At 51.0% G+C, this 4,354-nt stretch overlaps 1 long non-coding RNA gene across 1 annotated transcript; it reads left to right on the top strand.

Annotated features, from left to right (window-relative positions):
• The first annotated feature begins 391 nt into the window (after window positions 1–391).
• LOC123386619 lies at window positions 392–4,153 on the top strand. The gene is made up of 2 exons (XR_006600804.1): window positions 392–801; window positions 2,809–4,153. It is a non-coding gene; the product is annotated as an uncharacterized LOC123386619 (long non-coding RNA).
• The last annotated feature ends 201 nt before the right edge of the window (window positions 4,154–4,354 follow it).

The following is a 4,354-nucleotide window of genomic DNA, read 5'->3' on the forward strand; positions in this document are numbered from 1 at the left end:
CCCAGTGGGTACGAACCCGGGCTGTCCTAAATTCATTTTTTTCCCCTCCCTTATAGTCTGTTAAATTGACTAATAAACTCAACACAGCGTTCTCTGTGCGGCTTCAAAAAACTCGGTAATTTCGTTAGAAAACGTTGAAATTCAACCCCGAAGTATTCAGTCCAAATGTTTAGTTAAAGTAACCCCGTGGGTTAATAAACTAAACAAAGGCAACCCATGCAAAACTGGAGCAATGAAAACCAGGCTAAATAAACGAAGGGAAGTTTATAAGAACCCTCTCGGAGAAAAAAAAAAGAGAAAAGGCACCGGGCACGAAGGTTTAATATGAAGCATGTGAGCGGGGCTCAGCTTACAGGTACGCGGGCCGACGCCGAGGAGCGCTGTCAAGCGGCCTCGTGGATTTCGGGTTGCTTTGCGCCTCCCGGGAAACCCTACCCGGGCGCCGCGAGCAGCCTGGCGGCGCGGGCGGCTGCGAGCTTCCCGCTCGGCCACTAGGCGCCCAGCCGGGCCCAGGGCGCTCGGCCAGCAAAGCCCGGCAGCAGAGCCGTGCGCCTAGGGCGCGGTGCGCGCCAAGCCACCCTGCGGTGGCGCTCTTCCCTCCCGGGAAGGGCGGCGTTAGCTCGCTTTAAAATAACCCTGAGTGAGGAGCACTTTGCAGTTTGGAGATGCAGACATAAAACAGTGGGTTCCGCGCGCACAGACGGTCTCTCTGCCTCCCCTCTCGCCCCCGGTGGGTAGCAGGGGAGTAACAAAGACGCTGCCGCGCCGCTGACGCCGAACAATCTCTGATGCAGGAAGAGGGTAGGCGTAGGGGAGACGTGTCTTACTTTTTTTTTTTTTAAACGTTGCCTTTACGTTCCCGAAAAGAAGCCGAGGAGGTAGGAGGGAGAGAGAACTAGAAAAAGCCAGGCCCAGAAATCAGGAGCCACTGTTTCTCGTTTGGGAGAAAAACTGTCTAACAGCTCGGTCACTTGTCCACCTCGCCCTCAAAGCAGGTTCGACCGTGAAAAGAAAAAGGCGGGCGAAGGAGGAGGTTTATTTTTCAGACCCCCGTAACTTCCCTCTCCCGGGCTCCTTCACCCCAGCCCCCCTCCGGTTTCTAGGAGGGGCGTCCCCCAGTCCCCGGAGCCGATTCTGGGAGCGCCGCTCAGAGATCAGAGGCAATACAGGTTCGATGCTAAATGAACCTTCAGGCGGCGGCACAATGGCCTGGACCTCACACGGGGGCACCGCGCCTTCCCCCAGCCGCGCTCAGCTCCCGCGGCTTCTTTATTCCACGTGGTGAATCCCGCGCGGCTCCTACCGCCGAGGAACCAATGGGCCGACCCGGGGAGAGCAGGGCGCGCAGGAGAGGGCCTGAAAGGAGGTGTGGGTTTTAATTTTTAAAGAGCATAATTGGGCTGAGGAGGGTTATTTTTTCGCTGACCAAGGGGGAAAAAAGAGGAAGAAGGGGGGAAAAAAGGCGAAATACAACACATTTATCTATCAACCGCTAGACAAGACAAAGAGGTTTTAACAACAGTTTGAAAAGAGCGGCCTGTGAATGGTTACTATTCAATTTGTATTTTATTCCCCGCTGGTCATGGAATTGAGATCAGAAGAAAAAGTGAAAACACATGGCTGAGGTCAGGGGATCAGAGAACCACCACATACAGCAAAGGGAAGGGAAAGCAATGGGAACTCGTGTGAAGAAATGGATTATATAAACAGAGCTTACCATCGCCTGCGCCCCATTATCCTATAATTTACCCTGCATGGGAGCATAGAAATATATTAAACTAGTGATAGGTTTTACCATTTCTTTACAACCCAGCCTCGTGCCAATCAAGCCTACTATATACTTTGAGACATGTTTAGAATTCTTGAACTAATGTGTTTATTTTAAATATCACAGGGAAATTATTACATCACCAGAAAATAATGCCAGAGCGGGGGTCTGCCGCCCTTTTGAAGTCCTGCTGCAACGAGACATGATTTTAATTACATAATCACTTTGAAACTATAATTATACAATAAACGATGAGGATTAAGCGGGAAGTATAGAGTACATTAAAAATTGCTTAGGTCTTGAGAAAACAAACTGAACATGCAGGGGGAAAAGAAAGAGATGAAATCTGAGGTCCTGGGGAGGGGGTTTGATAAATCTTGCAATCGCCTTCCTCTGGGCTTCGGTTGTGACCGGGGCCTGGTGCTCGCGCTGCCCAGTCTGAGGGAGGGTGGGTGGGCAGGCGGGTGGCCCGGACCGTGTCGCCGAGGAGAAACCCGTAAATCTGAGACAGAATCAAAGAGAAGCCGGAAAGACGGCTCTGGTGCTTTTGCTAACCTTCCTACACCAAAACAAATAAACAGAGTCGTTGCTGTGGCATTTAAGAAATTCGTGTACGTTGAAAACCGTCAGGTATCGGAATGCCAGGGGGAGGTTGAGCGTTGCGAAAGATTGGTTTTTTGTTTTGTTTTTTTTTGTTGTTGTTGGTTTTTTTCGCCCTTCCATTCCACGAGGAAAGGCATCCAGCACCGACCGCGTCCTCGCGGGCGCAACGAGTTTATAAACAACCGCGCGTCGGTGGCGCGGGCAACCCAGCGCGCCCGCGAACAGCTCCGGGTGCGCCTGGTTCCCGGGACGCACACTCTGCCTAGCATCCGCTTTTTCGTCCGAGGCCCCCCCTTCCCGAAAGCTGCCCGGATGAAGCTTAATTTGGGGTTTGTCTTTCCGGTGAGGCCGAGGTGGAGGCAGGTCTTCCTTTAGAAGGCAGCAACTTGGTTCCACCTAGAGCTCACCCTGGGGCATCTCTCTCTCTCTCTCCTCAGCTTCCCTCTGTCCCCAGAACTTCAACACAGCCCAAGATGCTGGAACCCAGCCCTGGACGCTAGTCCTTCTCCTGTTCAGATCCTGATCGGGTGCCCTTCACTGAAAACCCGTGGAGGAAGGTTTGGGCCTGGACACGAAGTCCCTAATGAATTTGGAACCATGCTAGGGACAGAAATCTCCGACTGAATTGCACAGGTAGAGGCTGGTGACTATCTTTTTTTTCAGTGGCACCTACTTTTACCGTCGGTGTTTTGTCAGGCCAGCAGCGCCCCAGGGAGTAAGGAAGAGGGCAGCCCCAGATGTGGACCTCCTCACCCGCCCTGGCTGGATTTTACGAGACTGCCTTCACCAACGTTCCAGCCAAGGACTGCCTGTGCTCGCCTTTCATACTTCACAGCAGGTGCCCTGAGTGGGGGAATGGAATGGTGGTTTGGAATGTGGGTGCTGGCCCAGGCAACCTTCCCGGATAAAAAAGGGTTAAATACTCCCAACCGAGGCGGAGAGAGGCACCCCAGCACGCGAGGGGCACGCCCGCTTTTCGGTCAGGCAGAAAATGATGATCACAGAATAAGAAATGTTTAAATTCACTCGCAACCCAGAAGAGGCTTCCCCAGGAACTTAGACATGACGTGTTGGGCAAGAGGGAGAAAGTGGCAAAAAGAACCTTGCCTTGCCGGAGGTTGGGCCTCCTGGCGGCTCCCAGCCCTGCCGGGGGAGCCCGAAGGCGTGAGGAGAATGGCTGTCTTCAGCTCCAAACCATTAATATTAAGACACATCAGCCTCGCATTAGTCTGCAGCAGACCATCAACGACCAAGAACAAACACAAAAGAGAAATAAAATAGTTCATCCGAAGAGTCCTACTGTGAATGTGTTTATTTCTTGCTTTACTCAGCCCAGGATATAATTTACTCACTGCCCTCTTGCAAACAAAAGCGCGGCACTGGCCTGGCAAGGTTGATGAGCCCTTTTCAAAACACCCAAGGAAATTAAAACTGGGCACGAATTCAGGGTCCATTTTATATAGAGCCTGTAGCGCCAATGCGTGCAGTTCTTAACCCCAGATGAACACGTGACGACGCCAAGATATTTCTATTTGAAAAGGAAGAAGAAGAGGAAAAAGAAGAAGAGGAGGAGGAGGAGGAGGAGGAGGAGGAGGAGGAGGAGGAGGAGGAGGAGGAAGGAGAAGAAGAAGGAGGAGGAGGAGAAATCTGATTCCCAGGGAGTAACAGTAACACTCATATGCATTATTTATCCGCCTCTTGCTTAATACTGGCAAGTTACGCACGTTATCTCATTTAATAAAGCAACACTCCATATTATATATAATATAGCAACGTTGGTTATAATTCCTACTTTATTAATACTATCTAATACTTATACAGTGGTTATGTGCCTAGCACTGTGGTGTTTTACATTCATTCATTTATTCCTCCCAACAACCCCATTCGGATAGGAATGTGATCCCCATTTTACAGTTGAGGAATTGGGGCAAACAGAGATCGTGTAAACCGTCCCAGCTCACAGGGCCATAAATGGCAAGGTAA

The sequence above is a fragment of the Felis catus genome, chromosome A1 (genome assembly GCF_018350175.1).
Source record: "Felis catus isolate Fca126 chromosome A1, F.catus_Fca126_mat1.0, whole genome shotgun sequence".
Classification (NCBI taxonomy): domain Eukaryota; kingdom Metazoa; phylum Chordata; class Mammalia; order Carnivora; family Felidae; genus Felis; species Felis catus.